The 12,674-nt window shown below is 46.5% G+C and overlaps 1 long non-coding RNA gene across 1 annotated transcript; it reads right to left on the bottom strand.

Annotated features, from left to right (window-relative positions):
* Positions 1-10,751: 10,751 nt before the first annotated feature.
* Positions 10,752-11,660, bottom strand: LOC310774172. Its single transcript, XR_014552586.1, has 3 exons — positions 11,342-11,660; positions 11,065-11,136; positions 10,752-10,885 (listed from the first exon to the last, which is right to left on the bottom strand). It is a non-coding gene; the product is annotated as an uncharacterized lncRNA (long non-coding RNA).
* Between the last annotated feature and the right edge of the window lie 1,014 nt (positions 11,661-12,674).

The raw sequence follows: 12,674 nt of genomic DNA, 5'->3' as shown, positions 1-12,674 counted from the left end.
CTAGCCAGTGAGCATGAATCCCTTCAAGGGATCACACAGCGCCACCTTAAACATCGTCACAGGAGCTGCTCCACCCACCTCAGATCCTTTACTTTGTACAGGAGACAGCGGAGAAAGCCGTGATCAAAGTGGAAACCGATGCATGCTTCAGCCAGAGCCGTATTGATTGCTCTGTCTGCAGCGGAGCGGACAGTTGGCTCGGCTGCATCCGTGCCCACAACTGAGCTCTTCTGCTTATATCTATCTTCTATCTATCTGTTTCTCCAAATGATTCCCTGCCAGAAAGCCAGCACCCGAAGCCGAACGGCCAAGCCCTTTTCGTTCAGTCGCGTTTGGCACTTCCTTGTTGCGCGCTGGGATCTGTCCGGGGCAAAAACGAGTCAAACAGACTCTGTGCGTGTGGGGAGGAGCCCGCAGCTCGGGGGTGGAGGGGGTGGAGGGGGTGGGGGGGGTGGGGGGGGTGGGGGGGGTGGAGGCTGCACAGAAACCACACTACGCCACCACATCAGAAAACACCAGCCAGAGTCAGTGAATGTGCTCGAAATTAGAGTGCAAAAAGTATTCATAAAAGTCACTATATCTTGAAAAGTAAAAAAAAACGGCAGAAAACCCTTGAAAGTGCACTTCTTACAGAGGCTGTCATTTCATAATGGAACTGTCTAGAAACAAAATTTCTTCTTTGGAAGAAGCAGGAGTGTTCAATGTTTCAGTAGAGTCCAGCCCTCTCAATATAGCTCTAATAGAAAAAATTCTATAGCTGTTTTCAACTGAATGGAAGTGAATCTGGCACAGGCTCCAGACAATTTTACTGAAGCGCTGTGGCACTCAATGTGTTAATAAAGATTGTTGTATTGTATACCCCAGTCTGTGCATTTGATTATTTTAGGGCTTTGACAGTAGCAGTTTCTCCTGCTAACTAGCAGTTTCTCCTGCTGGTATATTAGACCCACATTTATTACAATACTATCAGTAGGCTATCATTCTGATTACTTGTTACTAGTGTAGTAGTGTAGGCTACGCTATTTTATGGAGGTTCCTCTCGTGGCTCAGGCTGATCGAGTGATTGATGCTTGGTGCTCACGGGTAAACTAAAATTGACAGTAGCCTAAAAGAGGCTTGCCCATGGGTTTACCCAATCTGGCATCCGCTGCATGTATCTTTGGGATTTTACTGGGCCACTGTCAAGGTAGCCACGAGAAAACATATTGTTTCCGGCCAAGACTTTCAGAATAAAAGTCGAAATTCATGTTGTAACCAGCTACGCAGTACTGAGCTCTGCGTGCTTTTATTTTTGATGGCAGGCTGAGGCAACGGAAGTAATTGTTTGTGTGCCATGTCTTTCTTGACACTTATTCTCGTGGTCGAGAGCAACTAACGCTAGCTGGTTTGCACAAGGTGGTGGTCGTTTTGCAAATATCAACAGCAGCCTCCGTATTCTTATTCTACGAAGAGTACAAACTGCAAAGCCTAAGAGTCGGTCACAGTGGTGGTGGCAGTGTCGAATGGATACCAATCGCAAGAGGAACGAGCGGGTTTGTTAGAGTTTCAGGTAGCTAGCCGTAGCAATTTAGCTTTAGCAATTTAGCTAGCTTGTGGCTTAGCTAGCTTGTTTGTTGTGTGCGTGCATGGTGGAGACCTGTCGCTACAGTCACGTTGGTTCAGGAAGTGAAGAGCAACACAAGTGAAAAAGGACGAGAGCTGGAAGTTGGAGTTGGACCCACTGGAGAGATCGAGCAACGCGGGCCGTGGGGAGGAGAGGGGAGAGGCCAGACTGTTTCCCCCCAGCTGATAGAGACAAGGGGCACTGGAGAGCGAGTCCTTGCTCCAGGGCAGAATGGGACATGTTCACAAACTTGATAAATAAATGTGCTTTTATAACTCCAATGATGGTCTTCACTGATTACCTATATATTTTGAATTGTTCTCATGACTGGAATGCATGCAATTGTGTTGCTATACTGTATAAAAGTGATTTCATGATCAGCATCCATCTACATTAGCTAATGATTTGTGAGGATATCATTATGTCGTGACTTTACAATATGTGGCACAAAACTATTAATTAATACATAAGTATGTCGTGACTTTACTATATGTGGCACATAACAATTAATTAATACATAAGTATGTCGTGACTTTACTATATGTGGCACATAACTATTAATTCATACATAATGATATAGGCACTTGTGAGGCACAACACTTAACTCATACATGTGGTTCTTGGCATATAGAGCCTGCAAGACATACATCCGGTGTTTGATGTCTGTTGGAGATGCACAGTGGATACAACGTCAGAGAATGTGTTGGAGTTGGTCTGGTTCGGGGCTACCAAGGCGGGCTACTACACGCATAGCCTATATCAGAGCAGCAACATCGGAATGATAGCTACAGCTGCTGAAATAGCCGTACCCGGCTAAGAGGTTCTGAAGGGCTCTCGGCCGGAGGTGTGGGACCCAGGCAAGGTGAGGGGCAGGGCGGGTAGGGGTTGGGTGGTGGTAGCCTGGGTAAACCCAGCCCCCCCCAGTGACCTGCTCTCAGACAGACCCTGCTCACTAGTCAACAGGTCTGAGAGCAGGTCACGTGGGGCTGGGTTTACCCGTGGTAGTAGGGGGGCTGCCCTGGGTGTCGGGCCGGGAGAGAGGCTCTTAGCCTGGGTAGTGGTAGGGGGTGGCTGGCCTGCTGGGTCGTGCATTTAGACACCCGGTAAGATAGGCACAAAACACCGGCCACATGTTCTGTGTCCCTGCAGTGGACCAAGCTTCGAAGAGGAAGGAATGCCCATGATGAACGTCGAGGTAATGGCTGGGAGAGGTTAGATCCAGCCGGTCCCTGACACGCTGCACACCGCCTCGCTCAGCTGGTTCTGAATCATGTGGGCTATCGGCATTGCAGTCCGGTAACGCTAAAGTTCCGGTTGCAGGGAGCTGAATGTCGATAGTAATAATAATAATAATACATTTTATTTGGAGGCGCCTTTCAGAACACCCAAGGTCGCCTTACAGTGCATATAAAAACAGTTTCACGTAATAAGAACATATACATATTAAAAACAGGGCAAATTACAGCAGGAATAAAACATAGCTAAGAAGGAAGGAAAATGCAGATTGGTTGGGGAAAAGTGACATTAATAGTGGTAATTAACACATGAATTACGGTATTATTGAACACAGTGTGTTGATGTATGTGTTGATGAGGAATTAACTATGATGATATAGGCATAGCCTACTTAATTAATAGTAATTCATATATGACTCGGTGTGTTCATCAAACATACCTTTCATTAGTTGATGATGCGGTAAGCATCAATTAATGGCTTAATTCATCATGAGTTAAGCATGCATTCATGCACATGTTTGCACCAGTATTGTAAAGTGTTACCACAATCCCTTACTACACCACCACCGTCAATGATTCAGCCCTGTTGATGCGGACCGTTAATCATGACCAACAAACAATCAATCTGACCTTAGCGAGCTCCCCAGCTAGCATGTTTCCTCCTTATCCACAGCCATTCACTTGCTCGTTCTGCTGCCTGAGACATGTTGCTAACCGCAAGTTTCAGGCTCCGTCCCCGAATGCCCAACTCAGTTAGTAAGGCAATAACGGACTTTGCCACAAAACCACGGCAGCCCACCTCTACAGGCCGCACTCGAGCCCTCCAACCTCGCTGCTCTGCCTCTGCTGCCATTTCAGCATACCTAGCTTTCTTGCGCTCATAAGCCTCCTCAACTCGATCTTCCCACGGGACTGTGAGTTCGATAAAATAAACTCTCTTCTCTACCTCAGACCACAGTAACAAGTCCGGACGTAGCCGGGTGCTAACTATATATGCTGGGATGACTAGCTGTTCATTCAAGTCAACCCTCATTTCCCAGGCTCCACCTACACTTAGCTGCCCTAACTTGTGCCTGACCTTAATTGGTCTAATCTTTTCTCCCTCACGTACAAATTTGATCTGTCTAGTCTCTTTGCTAGCAACTAGAGAATTTACTTCTAGCCGCTTTTCCTCAACTGCAGCTGCCAAACATTTCAACACCTGGTTGTGACGCCAGGTGTATCGCCCCTGGGAGAGACTGACCTTACACCCTGACAGTATATGCCTCAGTGTACATACACTAGAACACAACGGGCAGGCACCATCCTCGCCCAACCACTGATTTAAGTTCTGGGGAGATGGCAGCACATCATAAGTAGCCCCTAGAATACAGTAAATCTAATTCTGCTGGCCTCCATGCTCCACAACTCTCTCCACTTCAACTTTCTCTTCTCTACACTCTCCCAGTTCACCCACTGTCCTTGCTTTGCCTGCGACACTGCCTTAGTACATCTTACTGCCTCCTCTTGCCTATGTACTTCTTCAACTACCATCTTCCTCTTTTCTATTACTGATGCCTTGTTCCACACAGGTTTCCCTATGCACAACCCTAAGCCTCCACGCCCATGCTGCACCTGACCTATGTCTGACCCTGTGTCTAAGAGCTGACTGTGCTTGCTGTACTGCCTCCTTTGGGTTCCACTTCCTCCCTGTTTTAACTGTGGGCGCTACACTCCTAACCACTGGATCCTTTGACTGAGTCAGAGTCATTTCCAGTCTAACCTTAGCACACTTGAACTCCTCTGTCAGGCTAGATAATGGCAACTCCAATATGCCTTTCCCATATAAGGCTACACTGCTTAGGCAGCGTGGGACTCCGAGCCATTTTCTAATGAATGAGTTAATCATCCTTTCTAGCTTTTCTACCTTTGAAAGGGGAACCTCATACACTGTCAGTGGCCACATCAACCGAGGCAACAATCCAATGCAAACACCACAACTTTAACTTTCCTGGGAGCCCTGACTTGTCTATACTTGAAATACCTTGAATAATTTCCTGCCTCACCTCCTCAAACTGTCCCTTATCACTGAGACTTGCATCATACCATCTTCCCAAACTCTTGACTGGTTTCTCTAACACTGTAGGCACCACCTCATCATTTATAACAAACTTCTTACCTACTACCCTCCCTTTAATGATTGAAATACTCCTGGACTTACTTGGCTTCACTTTCATTCTAGCCCACTGCAGATTACTATTTAACTTATCCAACAATCTGCTAGTACATGGAGCGGTTGACGTCATAGTCGTCATGTCATCCATGTATGCCCTAATTGGAGGGAGCCGCAGCCCTCCCTGCAGCCTTTCTCCACCCACTACCCATTTTGAAGCCCTAATAATGATCTCCATTGCCATGGTAAAAGCTAATGGGGAAATTGTACACCCTGCCATAATGCCTATCTCCAGCTGCTGCCAAGCTGTAGTGTACTCTGCTGTGGTAAAGCAGAGTTGAATATCTAAGAAGTAGGCTTTAACTAAGCTCTTTATACTACCTGGCACTCTAAAGAAATCAAAGGCCTCCCATAACAGACTATGCGGCACTGACCCGAAAGCATTAGCCAGGTCCAAGAATACTACATGCAGGTCTCTCTTCTCACGCCTAGCTGACTGGATTTGGTGCCAGATCATGCTGGTGTGCTCTAAGCACCCGGAGAAGCCGGGAATTCCAGCCTTTTGCACCGAAGTATCTATTAGCCTATTCTTTTCTAGATAACTAGACAGCCTCTGTGCCACAACACTAAAGAAAACCTTCCCTTCAACATTAAGTAGACTGATAGGTCTAAACTGACTTATCTCTAACGAGTCCCTTTCTTTAGGAATGAAGATTCCCCCTGCTCTACGCCACGCCTTAGGAATAACCTGCTTCTTCCAGACTACCTTCATCAGCTTCCATAGAAACTGCAACACATCTGGAACACTCTTATACAGCCGGTAGGGGACTCCATTAGGACCCAGGGCTGAAGAGGCCCTTGCACGTCTCACTACTTCTTGAACTTCTTTCCACCTTGGTGGGCTATCATCACACTGGCTCTCTATTTCACCAATAGGTGGAATATCAGCTGGGACTGTCATCTCTCTAAACCTTTCCCTATCTTTGTGAACCTCCTCCAAATATTCCTCAAGCTTCTGCTTAGGTACCATAAGGCTACCATTATTTTCCTTACTAAACAATGACTTCACAAATCTAAATGGATCCTTATAGAATTCTATTCTAGCTCTCTCTTTCTTTTTCCTATTTTTCCTAATGCTCTCTGCTCTTCTTAAAACTGCCAACCGCTCCCTCACATCTGACTGCAAGCAATCAATGCCTTCCTTCTCAACCTCTGTAGCCTTCCTCCACTGCCTCTTAAGCTGTCTTCTCTCCTGGATAAGTCTATCTATCTCTTGTTGGCGCCTAGATTTAACTACCTCACCCTCTAGTTTCTTCCTTTTCTCAAAGACGCCAAACCTTTCCTTACCATAATCATAAATACAATCTCCCATTTTCTCCAACTTACTCTCAGCAGTTCCTTTAAGCTTCTCTAACATCCTAACCAAATCACTATTGATATCTTCCCACTTCCTACTTTCCGCTGCACCTGGCCACTTAACTCTAGGCTTCTGACCACTAATCTTCTCCCTTTTTGGCTGGCTGGCCTCTCTGCTTTCCTCGGCGCTAGGACCTGCCTCAACATCAGGGGTGCTGATGTCCTGCGAGCTGTGGGTTACTTCCTGTCGCTGGACTTCACCCGACTGATTTGATAAACTTCTTAAGAAATAATTATCAATGCGGGGTCTTCCTGCCTTGATGGATTCTAAGGCCCCTCAAAGTTGTTACCTTCTGCCAGCCACACAAGCAAACCTGACGCTTCTTTCCATCTACATCTGAACTAGTGGCTTCCACTGACATGTTTTCCCTACTCATAGTCAAGTCCGTTCCAGAGTCAATAACCGTGTCAACCATAGGTATAAAGAGGAAGCATTGGCACTGCCCGCGCTGGGAGGGTCCATACATCGTCCAGCTGACCACACCGACGGCGATAAAGATCTCTGAAAGAAACACGTGGATTCATCAGACACATTGCAAAAAGGTGATACCGATCCAGACCACCGACGGTTAGTGGCGAGAAGACCGGTTACAAAGGGTGGTGATTCTTTTAGTGAACGCTAGTCTCAACCCGGTGAAGAAAACAACAGAGCCACTAGCACTTAGATATGTTTGGAAAGGTGTTACTCGGACTGTGCACAGTTACAGTGGCCCTGATAATCATCAGATTGACAGGCAACGATCCACTACCGGACAGAAACAAAAGATGGACATACCGAGACAACCCTTGGGGTCCGGACGACGATGAAAACACACAACCAAGATTTAGAAATAAGTGGTACGCTTATGTGCACAAATTAGCAAAGAGCTTTGAAAAAAATGATTGCTATGTGTGTTCTAAAATGCCTCTTTCATCTGACCAGGTTACTCTCTATGGGAGAACGATGAGCAAGTTGCATGCTAAGTGTTTTGCCAGCATGGGAGGGGTAGGCTACCAACACCACGGAATCAAAATTAGCGACACGATCCTACCCTCCTATGGCCCAGGCATAAAGAAGGGAACATGTGACTTAGAGTTTTGGGTAAATTTGAACCTGACCATGCGCCCCCAACGGGGAAAAATGCGCCCCCAACGGGTCATCATGGGAAAGGCAGGTAAACACACCATGTGTTACGAGCAGGAAATTGGGTCCATTCCCATGGGAAATACCACAAATTGTGCCCAGACTCTTGTGCACGGAGAGGGCTCCCCAGTAAAGTTAAACGCGGTGTCCAACGGGACATTTTGGGTAATGGGAGGATGGTGGTTGTGTGGAGCTAATGCATATCCAGTGTTACCCGCAAATTGGACAGGGGTATGCGCTCCTATTGCTGTTTCAGACCACACCTTCTTCCTAGGGACCGAGAGCAAAACTAGAACGACTGGTCCGCGCAAGAAAAGGGAGGTGCCCGAGATCAAACCACATGATTCAATCTATGGCACCGATGTCCCTGACGAGTTCAAACACTGGGATCAGGGTACTAAAGTAATGCTAGCTCTTTTCCCCTGGGTAGGCGTGGCCAAGAACATGCTGAGACTCGAGACTGTTGATTACCGCCTGGGTCTCTTCATGAACGCATCCATCATTATCGAGTCTGCCCAGAACCGTGAGATCAGTGCCTTACGCACTATGGTAATGCAGAATCGTATGGCCTTAGACTTGCTCACCGCTGCTTCTGGAGGTACCTGTGTGCTATTGAATACAACCTGTTGTACATACATTACTGACGAAGTGCATTCCCCAAACATGACCGCTGCAATGGACCGCCTGCTGGCTCTCCAGAAGGCCATGACCGCAGACCATGCTGGTACTACTAATTATGACTGGTTCAGCTGGATGTGGTCAGGCACCTGGGTCCAGAGGCTGATCAAAGGAGGAATCATCTTCCTGTGTGTAATTATCTTGATGTGCATTTTCATGGCTTGCTGCATTCCATGTGTCAAAGTGCTGACGACTAGGCTGGTTTCAAATGCATTTTTACAGTATGTCATGTTGCAACAAGTACATGTGCCTGAGGAGCAAGAAGATTACACACGTCTCAACATTCTCCCCCTTGATGATTATGACAAGAACGATCATACCACACTGTAAAGCCAAGTATTTTCAATTTGCTTAAACATGTAACCTCTGCCACTCTGCTAAACTGAATGCTGTACTGCACTGTGACCTATGTCCTATATGTATATTGTACAGCCTGTGCTAGAATGGAACATTCATGTGTGTCTCTGCAAAAATGAGACAACCTCAAACTATGCGAACGGATGTTCACTTGTCAGTTTTAGAATGAGGAAGTCCCCTTCGGCAGTTACAGTTAACAGCTCTAACAGCCACAGGGTATATACGTTCAAACCGTCTTTAGGGTGTGATGAGAACATGCGTACGTGCAGTTTCCCATAGCAGGAACTGGGAGGACCAGTTCTTCATGTTGCTTCTTGTGTAATCACTAGTCTGTAAGTGAATAAAAGGCCGAGCACGGAGAGTGAAGACCAGAAGTGTCTTGAAGTCATGCAGAGGTGCAGCTCAGACACTCTCTCCTTGTTAACAAGTAAAACTGAAACTCGAGTCTCTGTCATCTTTGTTCACTGAGTTGATTGGTCTGTGTAAAGAACAGCGTGGGGTTTCCTTTGAAATACCCCACACACACCCAGATAATGTGATTGGGAGTCGATTTACTCCTGCATGTATACAGGCCAGTCGGACTGGACGAGGCGATCAGCGCATGCGCTAACGGTCTTTGGCCCAGAAGTCGGACAGCGTGTAAAACTGTTATGTTAACTAAAGCTAACACAGCTAAAGCTAAATGTGACATTCGTTGATGTAGTAGCTAAATCTGTGTGTAGAATTTTTTTTTTATGGAATATCTTAGTTTCAACTGTATTGAGCTCACAAGGGGCAGCTTACGTGACCATCCCTGCATTTGAACGGTTTATCGGCACTCTCCCTCTCCACATAAACACAACCTCGCTCGACCACATAAACACAGAACACAGCAAAACAATGTCCTATCACTAAAATACACATGCGCATCGTCCTCTCAACATAAACACACTGCCACACTATTATATGGGCCAGAAGTGATCGTTTTTGCCCCACTTCCTGGTTCCGGCAGCATGAAGTGAACGCCGCCGTGTCGCTCCCTCTTAAAAAGTTCTTAATATGACTGATTTTAGTCAAGACTACTACTAATATCTTCAACCAGATTGCCTGAATATGTCGCTGATTTACCTGCTGATTCGCCTGCTTATTAAATAAGTCGGTAATGCCAAGGGGAAAAGTCCCGGGGAAGAATTGGAATCTGCGAAGTAACAAAGAACCAGCCATGGACCGTGCGGAGCTCACCTCGATTATCCGTGAGGTTATTCGAGACAAAATTGGTAAAGCATTTGATTTAAAACTACAGCCGATAAAGGAGTCAATAGACGCTTTGCAGGAAACAATGAAAGATACAACTTCTAAGTTGCGGGAGGTGGGGGTTGCAGTCTCAGACAACGACCGCCGGCTGAACGAAATGGAGACGAAATATAACAACATACACTCAGAAAATATCTCACTGAGAGAGAAGATTCAACAAATCGAAGATCACAGCCGCAAATTCAATATTCGGATTATTGGAATTCCAAACGGAGCAGAAGAAGGAAAGCCATCTGCCTTTGTGAACGCCCTTCTAAAGGAAATGTTTGGCGTGGATGCTGACAAACTTGGGCTGGAGCCCTATGTGAATATTGCGCACCGTACAGGACCCTCTTTCCCCGACGCGCCCAAGAAGTATGATTGCCCGACTCTTCAGTTTGGAAACCAAACGGGCCATTATGAATCTCTCCCGGGTTGCAGCTGGGAATTTGAAGTTTCAGGGGAAGAAACTACACATCTATCCGGACCTTTCGGCTGACTTGTTGACGAAGAGAGCAGCATTCAAAGACGTTAAAGAGCGGCTGAGAGAAGCAAGAGTGAGATACGGTCTTCTACATCCATGCAAGCTGATAATCACCCACGGAGAGACCACGGTGACATTTACGGATGCTAAAGAAGCGATGACTTATTATTAGGGATGGGTACCGTTCACATTTGAACCGATACCGGTACGGTACCGGTACCTGGAATTCGGTACGGTACCCAAAACGGTACCATTTTCGGTACTTTACACACTCTATTAACAAAAAAATTACAGTTGTAAAAAAAAAAAAAAAGTCCAAACTTCTCAATTTCAACATTGTTCTTTATTTAGCACATTATTTATTTAGCACCAGACAAAATAAAACTCCTCCCTACAATACCTCCCTACCTCTCCCCTCCCAAACCAAGAGTTGTAGCAGCAAGGTTAGTTTAGTGGGGTTGGGGAAATAGTACTTGATGTCCAACACAGCTTCCAGCAGGGCCTGGTCTTCATCTTCAAAGAGCTCCCCAAGTGCTGAAAGTTTCTTCTGTTTATTGAGTGGTATCTGAAAATAAAAAAAGGCATCGTGATTCATCAAGCATTATTTGTGTTATCAATAGAAAGAAGTGTCAGTGCTATGCACATCTTAATAGAAATGACAATTGATTGTTAGTAACATAGCTTAGGCTACACTATGAATAACACACCCATTATCACTCGTCATTATGCAAAATAATAATTTACCTGAACCATATCCACCGCTGAGAAGAGGGTGAATCGTGTCCTCCTGTGCGGCTGTCACTGGCACATGGTTACCTAGCAATGAAAGCAAGAGTGCAACGTTAAATAACACGTCTCACGGTCGGTGATACGAGCTGATGATAATTATTATAGAACGTTAACAACGCTAAGCTATAAAGCTAACTCAGCCAAGAAGACAGTGAAAAGCCCTGTTATCTAACAACCACAACGGCAGTGAAACAACTTATCCAGCTAACGCTAGCAAATTAAATAACGTTACCTGATGTTGTAGAAGTCGATGCCTCTCTCAAGTTCCGTCATCATCCTCCTGCAAGACTTCAGCTAACGTTACAGCTGACGAGCTGAGGAGGTGGCTAACGTTAGCTGCCGTGCGGTGTCTGCTTCATTCACTCAGGTTATCTAACACGTTACAGTCTTCAGCATTTAGCTAAATACATCTTGTGTTTGACCATGCTTCCTCAAGTTTGAGGTGTTTCCCTAGTCAGCTTTGCAATTCACATCACAAATGTTGCAACCAGTGTTGTCTGAGTCTATCTTGGTAAAGTGTAGCCACAGCTTTCGGCTGGCCCTGTTTTGCTTTCAGGATCTTCAGGTAGAGTGACGTATTGACGTAACGCGCTCTCCCGTGTTGCCTTAAGGTTCCGTCGGAATTTCTATTTTACCCACTCTCTTTCTATTACTCAGTTGCGTTCAAGTACCGAAATTTGGTACCGTTCGTTTATATGTGAACTGGTACGGGTCGGTGCCTGTAAAAGTACCGAGTTCGGTACCCATCCCTACTTATTATGAACAGGTAATCAAACCATCCCTTTAGAGTGAGCGTGTTATTCTTTTTTTCTTTTATTTTCTTTTTGCCAGTATATTGTAGCGAAGGGCTGCGCTCTAAAAGTGGACTGATGGGGGCAGTGTAGCGACGGCTGCACTCTGGAAGTGGGACTTCCTGTTTGTCTTGTGGTGGTGGGTTTGCTCTGCTGTTGTTGAGTAAAAAGCCGGTTGTAAAGCGCTGAGTTTTGTTGTTGTGCTTGAGTCAAATAAAGTGCGGTAAAAGAGAGAAGCCTAGCGTGTTGTGTTCCAACGCTACAGTGGTGTCAGAAGCGGGATAAACAAGAAAATAAAACCCACGTCAGTATGGCTTCTCCAGGAAATAATTACGAGGAAAATCTACGAGATGTGGAAGAACAATTGCAGCGACTGGAGACAAGAATCACCCAGCAATCTAGCCGCAAGCGGGGGAAGAAAAACGAAGACAGTGAGTACGATTCCAGCACTCCCCGGAGGCGCTCGTTAGCCGCGGGAGCTAGCAGAGCCGGCGGTTTTGCTGTCGAAAGGCCGCCGCCAGGCGCCAGCCCTTTGTCGAGCGTCCTCGCGCCGCTACGGGCCACCTCTACTATCATTCCTCTGCCGCCGGCCGCCACCGCCGTCGCTCAACCACCGCCAGCGGCAGCCACTGCTGTGCCTCTGCTGCCGGCAAACATGGCAGTCACCCCGCCGCCGGTGGCCGCCACTCGGTCACCCAGGACCACCTTCAAGCTGCCGCGTTATGGCGGTAGCACACCGTTAGAGCCATACCTGGCGCAAGTAAGACTGGCGGC

Source organism: Poromitra crassiceps, assembly GCF_964638095.1.
Source record: "Poromitra crassiceps genome assembly, chromosome: 1".
Lineage (NCBI taxonomy): Eukaryota > Metazoa > Chordata > Actinopteri > Beryciformes > Melamphaidae > Poromitra > Poromitra crassiceps.
This window is presented reverse-complemented; position numbering and strand designations above follow the sequence as displayed.